The sequence below is a fragment of the Hemicordylus capensis genome, chromosome 1 (genome assembly GCF_027244095.1).
Source record: "Hemicordylus capensis ecotype Gifberg chromosome 1, rHemCap1.1.pri, whole genome shotgun sequence".
Classification (NCBI taxonomy): Eukaryota; Metazoa; Chordata; class Lepidosauria; order Squamata; family Cordylidae; genus Hemicordylus; species Hemicordylus capensis.
In genome coordinates this window covers 445,276,442-445,301,545 of record NC_069657.1, presented here as the reverse complement: position 1 = coordinate 445,301,545, position 25,104 = coordinate 445,276,442, and the positions used below count along the sequence as shown (strand labels likewise).

The 25,104-nt window shown below is 46.5% G+C and overlaps 1 long non-coding RNA gene across 4 annotated transcripts in view; it reads right to left on the bottom strand.

The window, feature by feature from the left end:
- The window catches only part of LOC128323457 (uncharacterized), a 206,205-nt gene that overhangs the window by 61,370 nt on the left and 119,731 nt on the right, over nucleotides 1-25,104 (bottom strand). For 3 of the 4 annotated variants that reach the window (XR_008306275.1, XR_008306278.1, XR_008306277.1), the window contains exon 2: nucleotides 24,058-24,156. This is a non-coding gene — a long non-coding RNA (uncharacterized LOC128323457). Of the gene's footprint in view, nucleotides 1-14,850; nucleotides 15,007-24,057; nucleotides 24,157-25,104 lie in introns of all 4 variants that reach the window. The other variant, XR_008306274.1, reaches the window with a different exon arrangement.

Sequence of the window (25,104 nt, the reverse complement as noted above, 5' to 3'; positions counted from 1 at the left end):
CCAGGGTCCCCTGGGGAGAGAGAATGGCTGCTAAACTCTTTTCAGTCTGTCGATGCAGCCTGAAGTCTCCCTGGTGCCCCGGCCCTTTTGTCTTGTCACCCAGATCCTATTTTCCACCTCCTTTCCCAACCATCCCTTTTCCTTTCACCAGCATACCAGCTTCCAGAGGCCCCCACCCGCAAGACTTGGCCAGCTGCTCCGTGGCGGAAAACTACGAAACCGTCTCCATTTCTGCTTCACTGGTAATTTTTGCATTGCCCTCCTTCCTTCAGATAAACAGTGGGACCTCTTTGAGTCCCCTCAGTTAATTTCAGAATTAATTTGCAAGCCTGTCATCAACAGTGTAACAATTCACTGATCAACAGTTGCAGTTCTTCATAACACTGTCAAACTCCCAGCTGCCACTGTGCCAGCCCGGGCTTCGGTTTTTTTCCCTCCCACCCCCTCCACCCCCCGTTCCCGTTCTTTTGCCCAGGCCTAGACATTATGCCTTGGGACTACTAGTAAAGGAGGACTTTAGAAGCATTAAGTCTTTACTGCCAGCTACAATATCTCTTCCCTAGAGAGCCAGCTGTCAGATCAATGGTGTTTTTGTCATAAAAAATCCCTCCAAAGGGACTCAAATTTGTTTTGGCAAATGTCAAGTAGCTTTGATGCATAAAAACCAACTTAAAGAGGTCACATTTCAGCAAACGTGTCTCTTTTTTTATAAGCAAAGCCGTTGCCTTATGTAATGAATGAAAGCATGTGCATGTCAGAATACGTTACATGCATCTATTCTCGGGGACGCAGCTCACCAGATAGCACAGCACTGAAAATCTGCCTGCCAAGAGGCACACCACCGGTCACGCTGGAGGAGGGGCGGCCCTACCGGGGAGCAGGGTGACGTGGGTGGCTTCAGGAGGCAGATCGCTGGGCTGGTTCTCAGGGGCAGCCCAGCCGCCTACCCAGCGTCCTCCTCGTAGATGGCCTTCAGAGGAAGGAAAGTGAAAGGGCACCATACTGCCCTTTCACACCCCTTGTTTTCCTTTTCTTTTAGGATGGGGCAGAGATCTGAAAGAAGGAAGGGAATGGGCGGCAGGGGGCTGATTTTTACAGAGCAAAGAGAAAGGGGAGGGCAGGGCTGCAATTTGCTGCTCTACCTCAGACAGAGAAATGACAAGGCCCAGCTCTGTTTTGAAGATACTCCGAGAGAGCTTCTAAGGTGACAGTGGTTCCTGAGGAGAGAGGCGACAGTCCTAAAATGAAACTTTTAGCTACACATAGCAACACAGGAAGCTGCATGATACCGAGTCAGGCTATTGGTCCCTCTAACTGAGCAAAGAGGCACCTTTTAAAAGTGGGGATTCTCTTTATTTAGCAGGGGGAGAGCAACTGGCCTTATCCATCCCCAGCACAGCATCCCTCCAGGGGCTGTTGCTGGTGTCCATCTTACATTTCTTTTTGAGACTGTAAGCCCTTTGGGGGACAGGGAGCCATTTGACTAATTTATTTATTTATTTATTTATCTTTATATTTAATTCCCTGAGGTGTAACTGTGGCTAATCCCATGTGTGGCAGCTCTTGTGAGAGTTCGGAGAGCTGCCAGATAACCACGGGTATGAGCGGGAGGGGGGGAAATGGCGGCAGCCGGCGGGCAAAGAAAATTGTGACAGACGGCGACAGGATGGACAAGCGGGCGAGAGAGCAAGCTGGCAGCGGGCTGCATGGGCAAAATGGTGGCGGTGGCAGGCGGGGGAGGGAGGGAGGGAGAAAATGATGGCAGGCAGGCAGGCTGACACTGGGGATTTTTGTTTATTTTATTTATTTTTAAAACTTTTATACCGCCCTTCCAAAAGGCTCAGGGCGGTTTACATTAAAACACCATTAAAATCAGTTAATAATTAAAACAAAAATAATAAAGCATAAAAATAATAACTAACAATTAAAAACATCGTAAAACAACACTTAAATAATCAGAAGAATTTAAAAACAAGTTTTTAAAAGCTGAGAAAGCCTGGTTGAAGAGATGTGTTTTCAGGTGTTTTTCTGAAAATTGCCAGAGGTGGGGAGGATCGTATCTCAGCTGGGAGTGCATTCCACAATCTCGGGGCAGCAGCCGAGAAGGCTGGTCTCTGTGTAGCCACCAAATGAGTTGGCGGCAACTGGCGACGGACCTCCTCAAGTGACCTCAATGGGCGGTGGGGCTCATAGTGAAGAAGACGCTCTCTTAAATAAGAGATGAAGAGAGAAAAACAATGGTGGGTTGAGAAGTGGCACTGGGGGGGGAATGGTGGCGGCGCGTGGCTTGAAGCGCAGATGCTCTGTGCCTTGCCCAGCTAGTATCTATGTCAACCACTTTGGGAACCTTTGTTCAAAAGTGGTATATAACTATTCATTGTATATCCATATATATAGCTCAGTATTGTCTGCTTGGCACTGACTGGCAGCAGCTCTCCAAAGTTTCAGGAAGGAGCCCTTCCCAACTCGACCTGCAGATTTTAGGGAGTGTATCTGGGACCTTCTACATGCAAAGCAGATGCTCCACCACTGAGCCACGGTCCCACCCCCAACAGGAAATATCCTACAGCAGAAAAGTGCTCACATGTAGTCCCCCGTTCAAATGCAAACCAGGGCAGAGCAGCAAAGGGGGCGATTCATGCTCACTGCCACAAGCCCAACTCTCCTCTGCAAGATGGGCTAATTCAAGGGCAACCTTTCCCATCACCCCCTGGGCTCTGCAGACTAGCACATGGCTATCCAGAGCCTCAGGACAATGGAGAGAGGGGAGGGAGGTCCTGAGATTGCCCTCTGCACCCACTGATACTTCTGCCCGCACATCGTGACACATAAGCCAAGAAAAGGAGGTGAAGGTTGTCTGGGGACAAAGGGCTGGTGAAGAAGGATTTGGGGAATGGGTGAGGCTGTTGGGGATGGCCGTGACAGCATTTTCCCAAACCTCAGACTGGATGAGAAAAATGGCCCATGGTCTCATGTTGTTCAGAAGAACTTTAATTGGTTTCAGATTAATCTGAGACGAGCTTGGGGAAGCTTGCCCATTTCTTTGAACTGGACCCAGAAACAAAGTGGCAACCAGGAAAGATGAAATAATGCCTGAATTGTATGTTTAGGTTTTTTTCCCTTTCCCAAGGATCTGTCTCCACACTGGTATTTAAAACAATCATAAATTCCATTATATCAGCCACCCCTGTTATCAGAGGAGGGAGTCTTTACGTTTTGAATTTTTAAGAAGTATTTCCCATTGCTGAGTGCAGAGAACCTCAAAATGTCAAGTGCAACTTAGCTTTCAAATTCCCTTCAAAGTCCTTCATTAAATCCTAAAGCTGATAACAAGGGACCTTCCTGCTCCCCCTTCTTCTGGCTGATACATAACGGAGCTATTGCTTTAAAAAAAAATAAACAAACATTATTAAGCAGCATTTACTTCTGGAGTGCTTTTTTATGGCGGAAACATTTATTGGTGTGTGCCAGGAGTTGTGTAAAGTGCTTTTCAATCAAAAGCCTTTCAACTGCCTGGTCCATCATTTCAGTCCTTCAGCCTTTTTTCTTTGGGTCTTCTGCATTACCTGTTGGGACCACAGGCTGCCCTGCACAAGGACCTGCATGAGAAGCACAAGCAGAACCAGGCCGTTCCTGTCTCTTTAGGCACAGCAGACTCTCTGAGCTGCACTGCGTGTCTTTGACAGGTGGGAGGAATAATCCATGATCCAGGCCCACCATCTCAGGGGACAAATGCCCATTGTGCTGTCTGGCATCATCTACCCACCAAAGGAGAACATAAGAACAGCCCTGCTGGATCAGGCCCACGGCCCATCGTCCAGCATCCTGTTTCGCACAGTGGCCCACCAGATGCCGCTGGAAGCCACAGGCAGGAGTTGAGGGCGTGCCCTGCCATTACTCCCCTGCAACTGGTACTCAGAGGCACCCCGCCCTTGAGGCTGGAGGTGGCCCACAGCCCTCTGACTAGTAGCCATTGATAGACCTCTGCTCCATGAAGTCATCCAAACCCCTCTTAAAGCCATCCAGGTTGTTGGCTGTCACCACATCCTGTGGCAGAGAGTTCCACAAGTGGATCATGCGTTGTGTGAAAAAGTACTTCCGTTTGATGGTCCTAGACCTCCTGGCAATCAATTTCATGGAGTGACTCCTGGTTCTAGTGTTGTGTGAGAGGGAAAAGAATCTCTCTTCTCCATGCCATGCATGATTTTATAGACCTCTATCAGTCTCCCCGCAGGAAAATAGGTGAAAGCATTGTTGCCCTTACAGCGTTCTCTGTGTTATCACCCCTTATTTATCCTCCTTCTCCCCCAATACCCCTGCTAATTGGCAAAGAGGCACCTTTTAATGTGGTAATGTCATTTGAGTCCCATTATACCCTATGAGAAATTTTTAAATTTTTTTTTTAATAGTTCAAAAAAATCAGACGAGTGTCCGATTGCTTTGGGGGTTGGGTGTTAGGCACCCATGGGTGCCAACTACCATCCCACCCACTTTGGGAGGTTCAAACTAATTCAAGACTGCTTCAAACCACTTTGAACCGCTTTGAATTCAAACCAAACCACGAGGGGGGGGGTTCGAGCAAAACCAAAATGGAACCTCCCCCTCCCGTTACGAACCCGGTTTAAATTTGAACCGAACTGGGCAAAGTGGTTTTGTGCACGTCCCTACCAGCCAGTGGTAGGTTTGTCTGGCTTCTGCTCTCATTCCTGATAACTACCAAAATGCCCCAACCAATTGCTCATCATGAATGGGATGGTGAAATGCGGGGAGAAATATCAGTTCAGCCCTTGGTACCTTTGGATAGGATCCTATCTAGGTGCTTTCACATCAGCCCCACTCCTTTCTATATGTTATGATCTTTTCCTAGGAAGGTGTATTAGACTACAAAATCTGTAAGGAATGCCTTCATCTCAAAGTTCATTTCTGTGTGGCTGCACAAAGGGCAGAAATCCAAACTGATATTCTCCAATTGCAAAGTGTTAAACTTGAACCAGCCAAAAGGCAAAGCCTGTATATCAACATCAGCACTTGCGACGATATAAACAACTTTATTTTGCCTCACTTCACAACCCAAGTAGAAAGACCGTGTAATCAGCTGTAATTATTGCTTTTGAAAATGTGAGCTTTACATTCTGCAAAATCCTTTAAAAAATATAAATACAGGAAGCTTCTCAAAATACATTTACTCAGTTCAACAAAGAGGAAAAAAATATCAAACTAAGTTAGGACACTCAAGTGTTATTTGAAGCAATCATGATAAAGTCAATTTTGGCTTAAACCATGATTGTCATAAACACTCACAAAACATATTATTTACCAGATGGCAATTTCACTCAAGCAAACACATCAAACTTATGTTTCATTATTGTCAAATAAGGATGAACTTGCCACTGGGATAACCTCCAGTACTTAAACAAACACTTCTCCACAACAATGGATGGTATAGCGTATGATTTGGTACGCAAGCAGTTTAAAATAAAACCACATGAGTCAGCAATGAGAGATCCTGGCCTATCGCTAAGCAGGGTCTGCAAAATGCTTTGCCTACAGAAAGTCCTGGGTTCAGTACCAGAGATTGCTGCTAAAAGAGGCTGACATATAGAGCAAGGATGCATCTGAGAGTACAGCCTAACAGAGCATCCCAACTAACTACATTGGCGCAGCAGGGAAGGGGCAGTTTTTGACACCCTCCCTTTCCACAGGAAGCCTTCTGTGCCACCCAAAAATAGGTCCCTGAGAGTTGCGCAACCCTCGGCCTGCCCAGCCACCCACATGCTCTCCTCGCTGTTTTGCCTCCCTACCATTCCCTCCTGCTGCTGCTGCTGCTTTCATGCTGGTGCAGGAAAATTATGTTGCTGTACAGTGTGGCTACATCATTATAATGTGCTGCAGCAGGCCGGCTTCACAGCAAGCACCCTCGCCCCAATGGACTATATCTTGAGCTCACGGAGTGGCACCCAGGGCAACCACCTAGTTCATCTAGTGGATGGGGTTGCCCTGACTGGTGAGTGAATAAAAGAAGGGGGCATGAGTAGGTGGATGAGAGGGTAGGGGGCTTGGAGACTGGATCTGCAAACATTCTGCTCCTTTGAGTTTCATTGGGGCAATTTGAGTAGGGTGGGACATCCCCTTAGGATTTTTTAATTTAGATTGATTTTTTTTTTTTTGGTCAAACTGACATATCTGTGGGTTACCGCAAGTGTGCCAGTACTTCCCTTTCACCCAGAGTTGCTCCGCTGATGCACCCATAAGAATAATAATGTTTCAGAAATAGATATAACTTGTCCAGGGAAAGCTGGCGTAGATTCCAAGAGGCACTGGAGAGACTCCACCTTTGAGGTTCTGGCATGCCTCCCCACTACTTTGCGAGATTGTTTTGTTCATATAAACATAAGGGATGGCTGCTGTATGAAGCTATTTAAATGCAAAGAAAATTCCAGCCCTGCAGTCACCAGAAATGTTCCCATTGATTTTCACCAAACATACTCACGCCCTTATTGAGCAATTATGATCTTGCAGCCCAGAGTTTATGAAACTTACAAAAGATCTATTTTCTTTTTTTCTTTTTCCTTTCCTGTTTTTGTTACTGCATTACTTGGTCAACGTGTAGCCTCTCTTAGGAATTTCTAAATAAAATAACCAGAAATGAAATGCAAATGAAAACAAAGGCCTATTATTTAAAAAATTCATCTTTAGGATTTGAATGTGGATAAATAATATATGGCACTCAAAATGTATGTTCCTTCCATGATAAGACCTCTTAGCAATGCGAATTTTACATTTAGTCACATCATGGAGGCCAGACAATTGCAAGCACTAAGACGCCCCTGTCGAGCTGTTAATAGGTGGCCAGAGGGGAAGAGCCATTATTATTATTATTATTATTAGGGGGGAAATGGTGCTTGAGAACAATTGCAGGTGGGGGGGAGGGAGAATAAGTCAATACATCAAAACACAATTTCTTCTGCAAATGGAAGTATGCAACACTTTTGTTTAGTTTGCCAACTAGACCTACTAATAGTTGAGGACAAAAGAGGAAATGAAGGTAAAAGTTTTCATAGGCCTTCCGGGAAGGGGTCACTCTAAACTGTTTTTGGGAGGAGGAGGAGAACAGCTGTTAAGGGACAGAGAGTGATGATGTATGCACACAGAAAAAGTTCTCTAGAGGTCTCAGGGGTACCCTCTGTTTCCAGTGCAGGGGACCTCTGCAATGGTGCTGCGTACAATTCTGGTCACCACATCTTAAAAAGGACATTATAGAACTGGAAAAGGTACAGAAGAGGGCAAAAAAGATGATCAGGGGCCTAGAGCACCTTTCTTATGAGGCAAGACTACAACACCTGGGGCTTTTTCATTTAGAAAAAAGACGACTGCTGGGAGACATGATAGAGGTCTATAAAATCATGCATGGTGTGGAGAAAGTGGACAGAGAGAAAATTCTTCTCCCTCTCACATAACACTAGAACCAGGGGTCATCCCATGAAATTGATTGCCAGGAAATCTAGGACCAACAAACGGAAGTGCTTTTTCACAAAACGCATAATCCACTTGTGGAATTCTCTGCCACAAGATGTGGTGATAGCCAACAATCTGGATGGCTTTAAGAGGGGCTTGGATAACTTCATGGAGGAGAGGTGTATCAACGGCTACTAGTCAGAGAGCTATAGGCCACCTCCAGCCTTAAAGGCAGGATGCCTCTGGGTACTAGTTGTGGGGGAGTAACAGCAGGAGGGATGGCATGCCCTCAACTCCTGCCTGTAGGCTTTCCGCGACATCTGGCGGGCCACTGTGCGAAACAGGATGCTGGACTAGATGGGCTTCCTTGGGCCTGATCCAGCAGGGCTGTTCTTATGTTCTTAGTGTTAGAGAGTGGTCTCACCTCTCCCCGGTGGCCTCTTGTGAGCACCAGCCACATCACCTGCATGTGATGTAACATGCAGGGGGCATGGCCAGCACCTGGAAGGGTCGGTGCGGCCCTCCTGAGTTCATTTCCAACAATGAAACGGGCTGGAGGTTTTCTATCCTTAGAGTGAGGGAGGGAATGAAGAAAATACTCAGCAGGCAATAAAGGGTGAGGGGCAAGGGGTAAGCCAGGTGGCTCTCAGGTATAGGGCGGCTTGCGTTCTTTGAACCCATCTGCCCAATCATAGCTCTACCCCTGCTTGTACTCAGGGGCACATCTAGGTGATTTGGGAACCTGGATTTCCCAGCCACGAGGTCCCCCCTGTGCAAAGCCCCCCCAAACCTACTTTTGGGGGGCACAGTCCTTCTCTGCTCTCCCCCCTCTGGTGGTGGCAGCCGGAGCGACACTGGGCCCATCTGGTCAGGCCAGCATCTTCTACCAATTGCGAGACATGCCTGTGCAGTTGGCAGAAGACGCTGGCCTGACCGGATGGATGGGCCCAGTGTTGCTCTGGCCACTGCCACTGCTGCCAGAGGAAGGAGAGAGGAGAGAGGAGAAAGACTGCTCCGCTCACCCCTGGCAGCCATCCCTTGGCCGCGCCATGGCTGCAATTTAAAAACAAACAAACATGGAGGTCTGGCGGGATTGGTGCGGGTTGGCTGCCCGAGGCTCCCCCCCAGACCTTGGAGGCCATGGACCGGGGCCCCAAGGTCCGTGAGTTAAAACACCTCTGCTTGTACCACAAATATGGTGGTTGTGGTGGTTCTCTAAACCACATCTGGGCCTCAGCAATCATCATCTGACCTTGACAACTGCAAGAGAATGCTGTCCACTTGATGGTGCCTAGCAGAGAGCCTGGAAAGAAGAAGATCCCTCTCTCTTCCTAGAAAATGCATTCTACAGTATATAATATGGCATAGGCTAGGGACGTTTAGCTCTTTTTGTAATGCATGCAGCATGGCTATATTATTGTTGTTACTGTTACTGTTATTGTAGTAGTAGTAGTTATTGTTGTAGTAGGTGGGCTAGTAGTAGTAGTGGAATCTGTGACAAAAATGTCCCATCATATACTCTTCTATATGTATTGAACATTACTGTACATGTGGAAAGATTTGTATGTGTGCACACTGATTGTCCATGGGTTGGACATAATGTGTGAGGAGGGCTATAGTGTCATTAGTAGGGGGAATTGAGGAGGGCAATAGGCCACTGGGAGAGTGAAACTGAAAAACAAAGCCTCAATTTGAGTTTCAGTCCCTTTCCCCCCCTCCTGTTCCCAAAATTTCAGCCTTACTGAAAGATCACATGCAGCGCATGAAGGTAATTGGCACCCTCTTTTGTTTGTCCACACCATCTAGTATTCAAAGATATACTGCCTCTCAACATGGAGGTTCTATAGCCTTCCCCCTTCATGAATCCTTTTTAAAAGTTCTCCTCTTATGTTGCATATTATGTGACTGTGGGCTACTTTGGGGAACCCAAATGTGTAGCGAATGATTGGGCGGTGCATTAATCCCACCCCATACCTGGTATAATTGCCGCTTCCTAGCTGTGCAGTTTGTCTCAAACTCCCACCCACCTCCCAAAATCCGTGGACAAGTGCACCCGTGCTCCTCCCCCACTCATTTGAATGGGCTAGCCCAGGGTCTCTCAAATGGCCTTTGGCCAATGTGGCTGGGGATTATGGGAGTTGCAGTCCAACAACATCTGGGGACCCAAGTTTGAGAACCCCTGGGCTAGAAGACATTATCACTTCCACACTGGCCCCATCAGTATCTTCCAAATATTTGGCAAGACCCTTCTGTTTAAAGAAGCATTTAATGCTCAGGGATCAGGAAATACATTGTAGCTCTGTTTTAAAGCATTGGGCATGCCAAAAGAGCTCTTTGGGCCCTGTGAATAAACTCTTCCTTCTGCCACTACACCTTTCCTTTCAGGGATAAACAAGCACCAAACTTTCCAAGATTGCATCCCACCCTGTACAGCAAAGGCGCTCCTAATGAAAGCCTTCTTTCTCAAACAGGGTTCCTCCCCTCCCTTTAATAATTAGCTGGGTCTATTTTTTCCCCTTCATAGCTCACCAGATGTTTCTTGCCCCTTCGACCATCATCAATATGCCATTAAATGAAATTTCATAGACTGTAGCTTCAGAGCCAGCATTCCGGTTCAGCGGTCGTGAACCTATAATGCTTTCTCAACTTTCTGACGTTGAAAGTAAAATTAAAAAGAAAGAAGGCCATGACTGACGGGGTGTATGTTGAAAAGCACTCTGGAGTTTAGTCCACATGATGAATGCCCAGAGTTCAAAAGCCTAAGGACTTGTAATTTCTTAAGAAAAGACACAAGGATCTGCGTCTTTTCTTTTTCTCTTAATGGCAGGTTGCGTAAAAGACATTGCTTGTGCCACTTCAGCCTTACTTGTATAACCACGGAACATGCTCCATTTCTATAATGGAAGGCCAAACAATATATGATGTTAAGCCCATCATGAACAGATGGGCTTAAACAAGGAAATGGACCAGAAGTGGATGACCCTTTATGCACACAGGGCTGGCCCATCCACCAGAAAGACACAAGTGGTTGCCTAGGGCACCAATTCAGGGGGAGGGGGCGGCCCCACAAATCCCTGGGTGTCATAAACACCTAAGAACAGCCCTATTGCATCCGGCCCAAGCCCTATCTAGTCCAGCATCCTGTTTCACGCAGTGGCCCACCAGCTGCCTCTGAAAAGTCCACAGGCAAGAGGTGAGGATATGCCCTCTCTCTTGCTATTGCTATCCTGCAGTGGGTATTTAGAGGCTTTCCAGTCCTCTGCTACAGAGCCTGATTGTAGGGACAAGTTACACTAGATGGACCAATGGCCTGACTCAGTATATGGCAGCTTCCTATGTTCCAAGATGGGTGAGCTGTAGTGCTTGGTTGCTAATGAAAACATAGATAACAGAAACCTGGTGGAATGGTGAGAACCAATGGGACACTGTTATTCCAGGATACAAACTTCACAGAAAGGACAGGGAGGGGAGGATTGGGGGTGGAGTAGCACTGACATTAAGTGCTACTTAATATTAAAGAAGGGATAGAATCTAGAAACAGACTGGCAGCGGCTTCTCCAAGGTTTCAGGCAGGAATCTCTCACCGCCCTGTCTTGGAGAAGCTAGGGAGGGAACTTGGAACCTTCCGCTCTTCCTAGAATGGCTCTATCCCCTGAGGGGAATATCTTACAGTGCCTACACTTCTAGTCTCCCATTCATATGTAACCAGGGCAGACCCTGCTCAGCAAAGGGGACAAGTCATGCTTGTTACCACAAGACCAGCTCTCCTTGGCTTGGAAGCTTCTGACATTGATATATAAACACCTATATGTTGAATCTTTTACCTGGTGTTGGCGTGTGCTATTTCCCTTACTGTCATTTGACCAGCTGTCACATGTTCCCATCTGCTCAACTCCTGATTCTATTCTCCCCCTTCTGGTTTATCGAAAAAGTTTGCACCCTCCCATCTTGGGAGATTTTGCTTGCTGAACCATATACCACCCAGTTCCTGTTGGCAATCTCTCAGGCATCATTTTAAAAGCTGCTCTGCGACCTTTTTGATTTTTAGCACCAGCAGTCTGGTTCCATCTTGGTTCAAGTGCAGCCCATCCCTTTTGTACAGGCTTTTCTTGCCCCAAAATGTATCCCAGTGCCTAACAAATCTAAACCCCTCCTCCCAGCACCACTGCCTCATTCATTCATTGAGATCCCTCAGCTCCACCTGTCTTGCTGGCCCTGTACGTGGAAAAGGTAGTACTTCAAGAATGCTACCCTGAGGGTCCTGGACTTCAGTATGCTATCTAGCAGCCTAAATTTTGGTTCTAGGACCACCCCAATGCATTTCCCAACATCATTGGCACCAACGTGCACCATGGCAGTTGACTCCACCCCAGCACTGCCTAATAGCCTATCTAGATGCAGCATAACATCGGTAACTGTCACACCAGGCCATGAAGTCTACACATGGGTCACAGACCCATATCTCTATGCCCCTAATGATAGAATCGCCAACTACTAGGAGGCCCCCAACCCCCCGAAAAGTATCCTCTGTGTGAGAAGATGTGGGCTCTTCTTCAGACTGTTGTCCTCCTTCCCTGTGAACTTTATTCTCCATGACAGCAGAAGCACTGTCAGCCTTGGAGTGGGGATATGTCTATCATGTCCGCGAGGGTCTCACCCACATAACTCTCTGCCTCCCTGAGCTTCTCTAGGTCAGCCACCTTGGCTTTGAGGGAACAAACTTGTTCCCTGAGAGTCAGGAGCTCTTAAGAACCGAGCACACACCCAGGACTTCTGCCCCTCAGGCAGACAGTCATACATGTGACACTCTGTGCAATACACTGGGAAGCACCCCCTCCTCTACTGACCTTCTACTTTTGTAACTGTTTTTATTTGCTATTTAAAATATAGAGAGCTTGTTTACTTGAAAGCTATTTCTCACCTACAGTTGCCAGCTAATTAAAGGTTTTAACCTCCAAGCAAATTATAAGAGTGGAGTAGTACTCATCTTCTCCTCATTCTGCGTGTTCCCTGTGGGATAAAGGCGACCTCTTGTGTGCCTCCCCGCACACTTCCTTGCTAAATTCCACACAAAACCCATTTGATATATGTTAGCAAACTCCTGTTCATAAAGTTCTGGATAGCAAAGCAAAGTTCCCATGGTTTGAGCTTTGTCTTCTCTAGAGGTGCTTTCAAACTGAGCCACCTCAGGAATGTGGACCTTCCCACAAGCTGTGTGACTCACCTGCTGCTAATTCCCACCCACAGTCTCAAGGCACAACTGAATCTGCCCTGTCAAAAACATATCCCTAGTCAGCCAGAAATCAAACTCTGGAAAAGTCTAGCCCTAACAAACTCACCTTGTGCTTTCCTCCTTTTGTTTGTTTGTTTGCTTGCTTGCTGTATTCTTTAGGAAAGAAAACCAAGGTTTGCTGCTTCTCCTGGTCTGAGCATTGTCTTCTCAAGAGCTACTTCCAAACTGAGCCGCCTCAGAAATGTGGCCCCTCTTACAAGCTGTGTGACTCACCTGCAGCTAATCCCCACTCACTGTATCTCTAGGCCAGGCCTGCTCAACTTTGCCCCCACCCTAGCTTTTTGGGGACTACAACTCCTATAAACCCCAGCTACAATGGCCAATTGCTGAGGATTCTGGAAGTTGTAGGCCAACATCTGTAGGAGGGCAGGTCTGCTCTATGCACAACTGAAAATGAAATTGAAACGACCCTGTCAAAAACAAACCCCTAGCCAGTCAGAAATCAAACCCTAGGAAAGACTCCCCAACAAACTCTAACAAACTTACCTTTGCCTTCCCCACTTGCTTTCTATTTTTCTTTGTTTGTTTCCTTGCTTGCTGTCTTCTTTAGGAAAGAAAACAAAAGTTTGCTGCCTCCCCTGGTCTGAGCCGTGTCTGCCTTGTGGAAGTCAAGTGGCCAGGGCCCATGTCCTAGCTGATCGCTGGCTTGCTTTCCTCCTCCTCCCCCATCAGCAGGCTCGGTCCCTGCTCCTCTCTGTTGCTGCTGTGGCTGCTCAGGCAGAAGGCACCATCCTGGTTCCTCAAGTGCCCTGACCCCAAACAGGAAGTAAGTGCTCCACATGACGGTTGGCCTGGCTGTGCTCGCAAACAAGAAACTAAGCTGGGATCTATATATCACAAATAGCTAGCAAGAAAGATTCATAATAAAGTGCCTGTGTATATTTAATAAGACCAAGGCACCTTGGTCGAAACAGAGGTCATCGGTCACTATTGAGGATTTGGTGGATATATGGACTTTTTGCTCTTGAAGGGACATGGTATTTTTTTAATCTTATTGGTTTTAATTGGCTGTGGTTTTAATTGGCTGTGATCGGTCCTAGTTGGTCATGGAGGGAAGGTCCTCACAGCAGCATTAAAAACTGCCTCTCAGGGAGACAGAGGGGCTGGTTGGTCCTGAGGATCACGGGGCCTGCAATGCTGAGGAGAGGGAGGCAGAGGCAAGAGGAAAGATGGGCCTCAGCTGTTTCCCCTCTCCTGCTGTATCCCCAAACCAGCACTGTATCCCCAAACCACCACACACATTTATCTATCTATCTATCTATCTATCTATCTATCTATCTATCTATCATATAAATATAAATATAAATATAAATATAAATATAAATATAAATATAAATAGAGAGCCAGCATAGCATAGTGGTTAGAGTGTTGGACTAGGATCAGGAAGACCCGAGTTCGAATCCCCATTCAACCATGAACCTCACTGGGTGATTCTCTGGGCCAGTCATGTATCTCTCAGCCTAACCTACCTCACAGGGTTGTTGTGAGGATAAAAATAAACATGTACACCGTTCTGAGCTCCTTGGAGGAAGAGCAGGATATAAATCTAAAAAATGAAATGAAATGAAATGTATATACCACCCTATAGAAAATCACGAGGCAGTTTACAATCTAGCCAAGCAGAAACGAAAACCTAAAAATCATATCAAACTGATTAAAATGGTCATAAATAGAACTTTAAAACACCATAAACCAAAAGCCTGGGGGGGGGGAAACACGTGTGTTTTCAGACGCCGTATAAAATCAACCAGAGATGCGGAGATTCTGATTATGTTTGAGAGTTTGTTTGCTGGTCATCCATGTGGGCTGGTAATTTGACCCACTGGATTTATTTATTTAATTACTATATGTTGTGTATTGAATGATCAGCCTGCATGGCTCAAGTTGAAGCCGGGATTCCACCATTCTCAGCTAGCATGAGGGCCTCCAGGGCCCCCAAAACTCTAGGACTGGCCCTGTATGCACAACTACAGTCAGTGGGAAAGACAAGCAGGAATGGGGCCATGGCATGGCATGCAGTGAAAGGGTTTGACACATCCCACCTGCAGTGGTGGACAACCTCCCCAGAGTCACTATTTCCAGCAAAAGAACAAAGGTCCTACCCAGTTACTGTATCCGTCTTCCTGGTTCTTCCTGATGCTTCATGCTTTTTCTTTCTCCTCTGAACCTCAGGCAAGGTTCTCATTACCAGCTGCTAAGTTCCTCTTTTGGAAGGAATATCCATGCTTTTACAAAAAATCTCCCTGACTTGAAGAAACCTGTAAAAATTCAAATACAGATTTGCCTGATTTAAATGGCTGTTTCCACATATGGATGCTGCTGTACTTATGCATTTGGGATAAACAAAATATTAAGTATATGTAGAAGGAAATAGTAGCAGCAGTACATGTGAAAGGGACCTTGGTGTCTTAGTGGACCACAAGTTGAACATGAGCCAACAGTGTGATGCAGCTGCTAAACAAGCCAATGCAATCTTTGGCTGCATTAACGCTCAAGCACCGTGTCCTGATCAGGAGATGGAATCATTCCACTCCATTCTGCACTGATCAGACCTCACTTGGAATACTGCCCAGTTCTGGGTCCAACATTTTAAGAAGGACAACTGGTTCAGAGGAGGGCAGCATGGTGAGAAGCCTGGAAACCAAGTCCTCTGAAGAATGGTGGAATGAGCTGGGTATGTTTAGCCTGGAGAAGAGAAGACTAAGAGGGGATAGGATAGCCACCTTCAGATATATGAAGAGTTGCCACATGGAAGGAGCAGGCTTGTTCTTTGTGGCTCTCGAGGGCTGGATTAGAACCAATGAGTTGACGTTGCAAGGGAGCAGATTTAGGATAGACATTAGGAAAAAATTCCTGACTGTAAGGGCTATTTGACAATCTAGAGGTACCACGAAGAAATGAAACCTTTTGGGAGGTTCGCATAGAAAAGGCTGCAAAAAAGAAGAGCCCCAAGTAAAAACAGCCGTGGAGCTGCCTGGTTATGCTATCCACATGACCAGGCAGGCAAGGGAGCAGGCAGGTGGTGGGAAGGCTGAATGGAGCTTACCTTCCCCCGAGACGATCCATCTATTGTTGCTGGGAGCGTGAACCACACTTCCAGATGATCCTGCACTGTGCTAGGCACGACACACACAATGCATGGGGAGATTCCCCAGAAGACGGGCACTCTAGGCACCCATCTCTGTGACTGCAGGGGCTAAACGTAGCCCCAGTGAACACATGAGCAGTTAGCTCGGGCTAAATGAGCCCTCGCTCCCTTAACCTCAGCTAAGATCTGGGCTCCCAAGCAGGGCTAGGTGGTGGTGCCCTACTGGGATCAGGCCCAATCCAAGTAGTTCTCACGCACAGCCTAACTCAGGCGGGGCATCACTACCTGGGTTAGGCTGCATGTGAGAACAGCCTCTTTGCCTCATCTACTTGTGAGCCTTCAGTGGAGGTTTTCAAATCATTGTTGACTAACATCATTGCTCTTGTAGAACGTGATTTAATATTATCCACTCTTGTAGAAAGTATTCCACCACGTTTAATATTGTTATCAGAATGCAGCACTTTCAAAAGTGTCAATACCCATGCCAGGACATTGCCAGAATGAGAATTGATGCTAACGGTTTTCTCTTTTGTCGTTTAGGTGAATTGGATTTTAAAAGCATAAGACTATGGTCATGGTTTCCATCTGGCTTTGCTTGCAAACTGGACATTTGCAAAACCTGGCCTAGCGTTTTGCTCGGAATTTAACTTCCTCAACTGGAAGGAAGCCCTTCAGTTGATTAAAGATGACACCTTAGGGATCCCGATAGGGCCCGTTGCTCGCTTCTGTGTCATGTTTCCTCAGTTTACTATCATGTCAAAGCGCATTCTTTTCCCACTGCTCTCAGCCCTACAGGGTCAAGCCAGCTAATGAAAATCAAGCTGTCTTTTTTGCGCTATCAAGAATGGTCAGATAACAAAATGCAGTTTCAGATCCTGGCATGTTTATTGTTAGTGATGATCTCTAAATTGATAGCAGACAGCTCCATTTTCTTCAAGCCAGCTTGACCCTTCCGAGAGAACTGGAGGGCAGAAACTTTGAGTTTGTGACTAGTAGCAGAACAGTTAAGCAAACCAAACATGACATGGATGTCAGAGTGCATAATGCATCTTCACCAGCTTAAGTAATAGCAGGAGAATCGACGGAAATCTAAAAAATGTATGGAACTAACCTTTCAAATATGCGGTGGGGTTTTTTTTAAAGAAAAAATTAAATGGCGTAACAACAGGCCATGCAGAAGCAAACAAAAGATGGGATAAGGTATCTGGCAACACACAAAGGTCTTGGAATAACAAAGATCTTGGAATAACCAGGCCCCAGTTTTTATGGCACAATGGTCTTCTGTGATTCCATCACTAATATACATTGAGGCGGGGGTTCTCGAATGTGGGTTCCCCAGATTTATTTTATTTATCTCACATATTTATATACTGCCCAAAACTCATGTCTCTAGGCAGTTTATATCATAAAATGCAACATAAATTAAAACAACTAAAACATAATAAAATGCAACATAAATTAAAACATGTAAAGCATAATAAAATGCAACATAAATTAAAACATGTAAAACTACAGCATCTCCGCCACAATATCCAAAGGGGATGATGAAAGTCAGTAATATAGGAAGCTGCCTTATACTGAGACCGTTGGTCCATATGGCTTAGTACTGTCTACACTGACTGGCAGTAGCTCTCCAAGGTTTCCGGGCAGGAGTATCTCCCAGCCCTACCTGGAGATGCCAGGGAGCTATTCTGGGATCTTCTGCATGCATGCAGATGCTCTTCCACTGAGCTATGACCCCATCCCCTAAGGAGAATATCTTAACTGCTCACATGTAGTCACCCATCCAAATGCAGACCAAGGCAGACCCCACTTAGCAAAGGGGACAATTCATGCTGGCTACCACAAGAGCAGCCCTCTTTCCCTGTGAGTCCATCACTACTATATATTAAGGCAGGGGTTCTCAAACATGGGTCTCCAGATTTATTCATTTAACACTGCCCCAAACTCATGTCTCTAGGTTGTTTTTATAATAAACCATAAATTGAATTAAAAAATAAAACACATAAAACTACAACATCATCCCCAATCTCAATGGTCATGGGGGATGATGGGAGTTGTAGTCTAACATCCGAGGACCAAAGTTTGGGAACCAATGCTTTCATGGTAATAAGTTATGCTGCTACCAAACATTAAAGAGAAGTAATTCTGGCAAGTCTGTAGTTTCCTGGCTCCTCCATTTTTTCTTCTTTGTTGAGGCTTTTTTGGTAGACTCAATTCTTACAACAGAGTGTAGCCATGATGATGGTCGGGGTGGGGGAGGGTTCATGCCCAATGATCATCACTTTTGCACCCTTCTGTGTTAATAAGCAACATACCCAGGTTGTGTGTAAACTGGCCTTTAGATGTGTCTAAATTGTGTTGTGTCAAAAATGAGGTATTTGGGGGTGAAACAGAGGAATGCAGCAGGCAGGTAGGCTGAGTGAAGATAGGTGCAGGATGGAAGACACCAGACAATCGGCCAGGCAAGTCTAAGACTTGTTTGTTTGCTTGCTTGTTTGTTTGTTTGTTTCCCTCAAGCAAACACAACCAAGCCTGACCTGGAAGCATTTATGGCCATTTCTGGTCAAGGAGAGCCAATGAGCTGAGTTGGAGGCAGAGCCTTGCTAGAGGCCATAGTGCTCTGTTCTACAGCTTTGCGTTTCGAAGGCACTACAGTGCAGAAGGAGAAGGTTCTTGGTTCAAGATCTGGCCAACTTTGACAGTAATGGGGTGTAAGGAATTCAGTCTAAGAGTTCCAGTTCAGAACCATTTTGAGGATGGGCCATAGCTCAGTGGTAGAACACTGGCTCTGCAGGCAAAGGCCTGCGGCTCCATCCCTGGCATCTCTAGCGAGGGTTTATTCTCTCTCTCTCTCTCTCAAATATTTCTGTTCCACCCCTCCAGTACAATACTATGCTTGGGGCAGCTGGCAATAAAAAAAAAGCAATAAAAGCAGTATAAAATTAAACACAACACTTAAAATAGATGAAACACCGTACAAAATTATGTTATTATACATGCATTTTAGAAAAAACAATAAAAACTACCACATCCGCTAGTGCACTCAGCCTTTGGCTCCCCCCGCCCCCGCTTGCCCGCCTGTTGCCCATTCTTCCCTCCCCCAGCTCACCATTCACCCGTTCTTCCCTGCCCCTGCTCACCAGTTGCCCATTCTCCCCCCCCCACTACTTGGTCGCCCATTCCTCTCCCCGTTCGCCAGACACCCTGCCCTCCCACTTCCCGGTCGGCTGTACCTCCCCACCCCCAACTCCCCAGCCACTTGCTGGTTGCTCATTGCTCCCATACACCCGTTCTTCCCTCCCTCCATTCACCCCGGAGAAGGAGGCTGCACCGTCTCCTCGCCTCTCTGCACAGGCGGTCCCAGTGCGGCCGGACCTGTCATTTGGCCAACAGGTGGGCCCGGAGAGGGAAGCTGTGCCACCTTCTCAGCCGCCTGCTCAGTCAGTCTCATAGGAATGGCAGCTGGGCTATCTGGGCACTTGGAACACTCCCCCCCCCCCAGCTGCCATTTACTCTCCTCCCTTCCTGTCCACCTGCCCACCATTTCCTTTCTTCGGCCAGCCGTCTGGCCAGCCACTGCCACTGCCCACTGCTTCTTCTCCCCCCACCCACCTGCCCAGTCACACATTCACCTTTTTTGTGGCCGCCCACTGCTTTCTTCCTGCCCCCACCCCCCGGCCACTTTCTCTCCCTGCCTGCCTGCCCATCTACCCGCCTGCCCGCCCATTGGCCTGCCCGTTGGCTTCCTCACACAAGGCATAATTAATTTATGGAACTCATGGTGGTAATGGCCACTAGTCTAGATGACTCAAATGGCTTTAAAAGGAGGTGTGGGGTCCATCATGATGAGGGCTGACCCGAAATACTCCCTCCTCCAGTTTTGCATCATCTCCCATCATTCTGAAGGCATCTGAAGGGGAAATGCTAGGCCTCAGCAGTGGCCCCCAAGATCCCCTCATTAAATATTAAATGACATAGCAGAATCCTCACACCAGTGCAGCATCATTCCAATGATGGAGCAAGAACGGAACCAGTTACCTAAAGGTGTGGTCGGGTCTTCTTCACTGGAGATCCTCAAGGAGAGGCTGGACAATCATCTGTTGGGGATTTCCTGCAGTGAGCAGGGGGTTGGACCAGATGGCCAAGAAGGCCCTTCCACTTCTATGATTTGTGATCCACCATTCTGGAAATAAAAGGTGGACCATCTGAGATAAATGGTCCCCAGGAAACGCTTCAGAGGGCCAGTTCAAATGAACATTGTCAAGAAGGGTGGGCATACATCAAGAGCGTACCCACCCCAATGTCCCTGAAGGACACCTTGACGCACTTTTGGGATGTCCCTCCATCATATGTGGAGGATATTAATCCAAATGGCACCTAAACAGGCACCGTCAAACCCTGTTTAAACAGGGTTTTGGAGTGTGTATTTAAGGGTTGTTTGGATGAACAGCCACCCCCCACCCACAACTGAAGGAGAATCTTATGTCTGGTGGCTATAGGCTACCTCCTGCCTCAGAGGCAAGATGCCTCTAAATACTAGTTGCAGGGGAACAATGGCAGAAGAGGGGGCAATCCCTCATCCCCTGCCTGTGGGCTTCCCGGAGGCATCTGGTGGCCAATGCGTAAAATGGAAGGCCGAACTAGATGGGCCTTGAGCTTGATCCAGCAGGGCTGTTCTTGCCTTCTTACATGTCCTTCAGTGACACTGGGGTTGGCGTGCTCTCAGAACACCCCCGCCCCTCTTCAGGTGTTGAGGCCATGTTTGTTTGAACTCAGGCGTGGCCCATGAACGTGCCTCCGGGGGGTTGGCGGGTGGCATCTTAAAGTGTAAACGGAGCCGGTGCTCTGTGTCACCCAGCAGCCTCCATGGCGGGGAATCACCTCTGTGGGATCCAGGTGAGTGGCGGAGGTGATTCCCTGCTGCGGGGGCTGCTGGGTGTCATGGAGCAGCAGCTCTGTTTACACTTAAAGAAGCCGCCCACCCCGGAGGCACGTTCACGGGCCGCGTCTGTTTGAACTGATGCAGCACCATTCCAGGGCTACTTGAGAAAGAAATGGCAGACTCAAAATGGCAGGAGCAGCCACAAAATAGGGCACAGCGGGTGGGGAGAAAGGCAAAAGTGTGGGCTTCATCGTCCATTTTGCCCCTCCAAGGGACTCCAACATCCAAGCCAAACGTTCATGAGAGCACTTCCGACTCTTGCCCTGAAGGCTGCGTGGAACCTCCCAGTTCTGCCTCTGAATACCTATTGCTGGGGAACAGCAGCAAGGGAGAGCAGTTGCCTTCAAGCCCTGCTTGTGGGCTCTGCAGAGGCATCAAGAGAACCTCTGTGACGAATGAGATGTTGCCGGACTAGTGGGAGGACCACAGCTAGGTGGAAGAGCTAGGAAGAGCTAGGTAGAGGACCACAGCTAGGTGGACCACAGCTAGGTGGAAGAGCAGCTGCTTTGCAGAGACAACGTCCCAGGTTCTGCCCCAGCTGCATCTCCAGGCAGGGCTGAGAAATACTCATCAGAAACCCTGGAGGGCTCCTGCCAATCAAGGTAGACAATACTGAGCTAATCCACCTAGCTAGATGGACCAATGGTCTGACCCGGTAGAAGGCAGCTTCCTATGTAATGACTGCCCTTATGCTTTTATCCTTAAAAGGGGAAAGATACGGCTATTCCTACCTTTTCTTCCATGGTGGTGGGGGTGGGGCAGCCTGGAAGGAGCAATTCTGAGTCGAAAAACCACCAGTGGGGATCAGATTAAGAAGTCCTTCCCTGCGCCCTTCCTCAGCTTCAACTCAGTAGATAAGATTCAGACTAATGCTGCACTAGGGCAGAGAAGTTGCACTAGCCCATCCCACTAAGCCAAGTTGCTTGTGTTCCAGGCTAGTGTGAAGCTGGTGCAACCAGGTGCGTGACACCCCCTGCTGTAAAACGTCTTCCTTAGTTGGTGATTGCAAGGAACAATGCAAAGCTATTCACTATTGTTGTTGCACAAGCGCAACGCTTGCACGAGCGACCAAGAGTGCAAGAGACTGAGCAGCTTTGAGCAGCATCAGTCTGGATGTCAGCCAGAGACTCCCAAGACGGCTTTTAGTTGAAAAATAGGGGATGGGGGGAGAGATCTACGCATCTGCCCATCACATCCAATCCATACCCAAGAGATTCCCAGTTTTGATGGGCAATATAAAGGTTCTTTCTGCCCAGAACTATAAACTCTTTCCTTAGCCATCTCCACTTTCAAACTTAATTAAGGGCTGGTTGTACAACATTTGAACTAAGATGTATTGACTCGGGGGCTTTACAGAAAAATAACCAAACACCCACTTTTCTTCCTAGAATGATCTGCCAAGCCCAAAAGTACAAAAGCAACAGGCAGGCATATCACAAACGTCACCATAATGGGCATGCATTCAGCCATTGGATCAACATCTTTCAATTTATTAGCATGACAAAGGACACAATTATTTTGGATATGCCTGAATGCAATTTTCATTAACTTTGCAATGATTTATTAACAAAAGTGTCAGGAATGTAATAAAAGCAGTGGGACTCCTCAAAATGCCAAAATACAAGGGGGGGAAATGAAGAATACAGCAGAATTTCCAAACATGCCTTGCAGCATCAGGTCAATAAGGTTGCCTGATTCTATCAAAAGCATCATCATGGTGAGTGAACTCTGCAATTAACAAAGAATAAGCACAAAAATGCTAATATCTCATTTGAATGTAATTATGCACAGATTACTGTTCACTGGAACCAGAAAAGGGATTTTTAATTGTCACCCAAATGTATGCACAATCCATAGATTTTAGTTAACTTGGAGCTGTCGACAGGACATGTGCACGTGTATTTGGAAAGTATACAGGATGCCAACCTCCCCCCCCCCCCAAAAAAAATGGCCACAAGGGTAGAGGGAAGATATTATGAAGATACACAGGTTGCCTTATCTGGTGTCTGAAAGGACTGAGAAATTTTTTTCTCATGGGTGCAAAAGGAGGGGTTGTTTGATGCCTGCTGGTGGATTTAAACACAAAGTTACCCAGCAAGTAAGATTTTGTTTCCCAGCTCTACCTGGGGATATCTGGGATTGAACCTGGGGCCTTTTGTATGCGAAGACTGTGCTCTGTCATTGAGCCCCAGCCCCTCCTTGCTTCAAACAACTTGTCTCTAATGTGAGGACACTGCCTATGCTCCTGCCCCACCCCACCCCTTTTCCAGATGTTAAATGCTCATAAAGATACTGGCTAACATACAGAGCAAGGATTCAGTGGTGCAGTGAGAGGACAGTCAAAAAGAGCTGCTAACTGAGCAAAGAGGCATCTTTTTAAAAGTGGTGATTCTCTTTATTGAGTGGGGGGAGAGCAACTGGCCTTATCCAACCCCAGCACACCATCCCTCCAGTGGCTATAGCTGATGTCAACCTTATGTTTCTTTTTAGATTGTGAGCCCTTTGGGGACAGGGGACCATCTTATTTATGTATTATTTCTTTTTCTATGTAACTTATTTTCTATGTAATTTATTTCTATGTAATATATTTTTCGATTTTTCTATGTAAAGTTCTTTGAGAACTTTGGTTGAAGGGCAGTATAGAAATATCTGTAGTATCCATAGTAGCGTAACAGAACTTCCCACCTGACTGCACTGGTGCAATGGGGAAGCAGTGATTTCTACCGTCCTCCCCTGCCCCAGGAAGCCCTCTGTGACATTTGAAAATATGTCCTCAAGGGCTGTGCTGGTGCATCTCACTAGACCAAGATACCCTTGCTCTGTATGTCAGCCACGAATGGGATATGACAAATGCTGAAGCTAGAAACTGCAGCTGATATCCAGACTAAATTATTTCTGAGGAGTCTTATTGAAAGTATGTAGTCTTTGACTGTAACTCCTCAGTAACACTATTGAATAACTTAGGCTGTGTTCTCACAATCACAGTGATCCTGGTTAAAGAAACTCACTACAACCCAAGGGTTCAGACTGTAATCTCAAAATCTAAACCTCGGGTGGGTCATCTCATGGAACCGGAGTTGCATGCATTCCAACGTCATGGTAAGACAACATCTGCCCCCTTAAACTCTGGTTCCACGTTACGTGTGAATGTGGCCTATGTGTTGGACTGCAGCAGTTGGAGATCCCAAAATACCAAAACTGGTTACAGTCAGAGATACTAACAGGGTACAGTAAATGCAAAAGTTAAAATGCTTTAAAAATGCTCAGGATGCTCACAGATTCTTGAATGCCACGTCCATGTGCACTGATCATCCGTATTTCCACCAAGTAGTACTCCGTTTCCTGTTTCCCTCCACCACCTCCTCGCTGCTGTCCCTGTGAGTACATTGGCAAGGTTAGTTTGCAATAAGTTTCTCTCCATCGTTTGCATTTTAATATTATTTGATCTCATTTACATGTTTAAATTTGTTCCTGTAATAAAATTCATTAGTATGTTTATCATAACCACATAATGAATATAGCCCTTATGTAAAATAAAATAAAAAATTGAAAGTACATTAGAGACATTACAAGCTGTTTGAAATTACAGCGCTTTGCATATTATACCTTATTAATTAAATTATAAATTATTTATTTATGTATTTCTTTAATCAGGGGCAACCACTAGAACAATATTATATTAGCAGAAGAAACACAAGACAACTCCAAAGCTAATTCACACACGGACTAGCTTTCCATATAGAGGCGTTCTGATTCATTTTGCCAAGCGTGCGGGGGGGGGGCACAAATGCCTCTTTTCCTGCTGTGAGTCAGGAGACATGAAATAGCTGTTTAAAGGGCAGTGGGGGGAAATATGTCTTGTGCAATGGAGAAAAAAAATTCCATGTTGAGATAATATCTCCTTTTGTCTTTCCTTTTCATGAACATAATGAGATCAGATATGCAGATGGAGAAAAGAAAAATCAATAATTATTTATGCTAATGCCGTGTCCTCAACAGAAGGAGAAGGTCCGTGCTCGCAGAGCCAAAAAGAAAGAAAAATTAAGCCCATTTCACTTGATTTCTCTCTCACTCTCATTGGCAATGATTTAGGAAGTCCAGAATGCGGGCAGAACAGCATCCTCTGCTAGGAACAAGCTTCACAAGACCATGTGGCACTTTCGAATACTCAGAGCCATTCATAGGAACATAGGAAGCTGCCGTATACCGAGTCAGACCATTGGTCTATCTAGCTCAGTATTGTCTACCCAGACTGGCAGCGGCTTCTCCAAGGTTGCAGGCAGAGATCTCTCTCAGCCCTATCTTGAAGATGCTGCCAGGGAG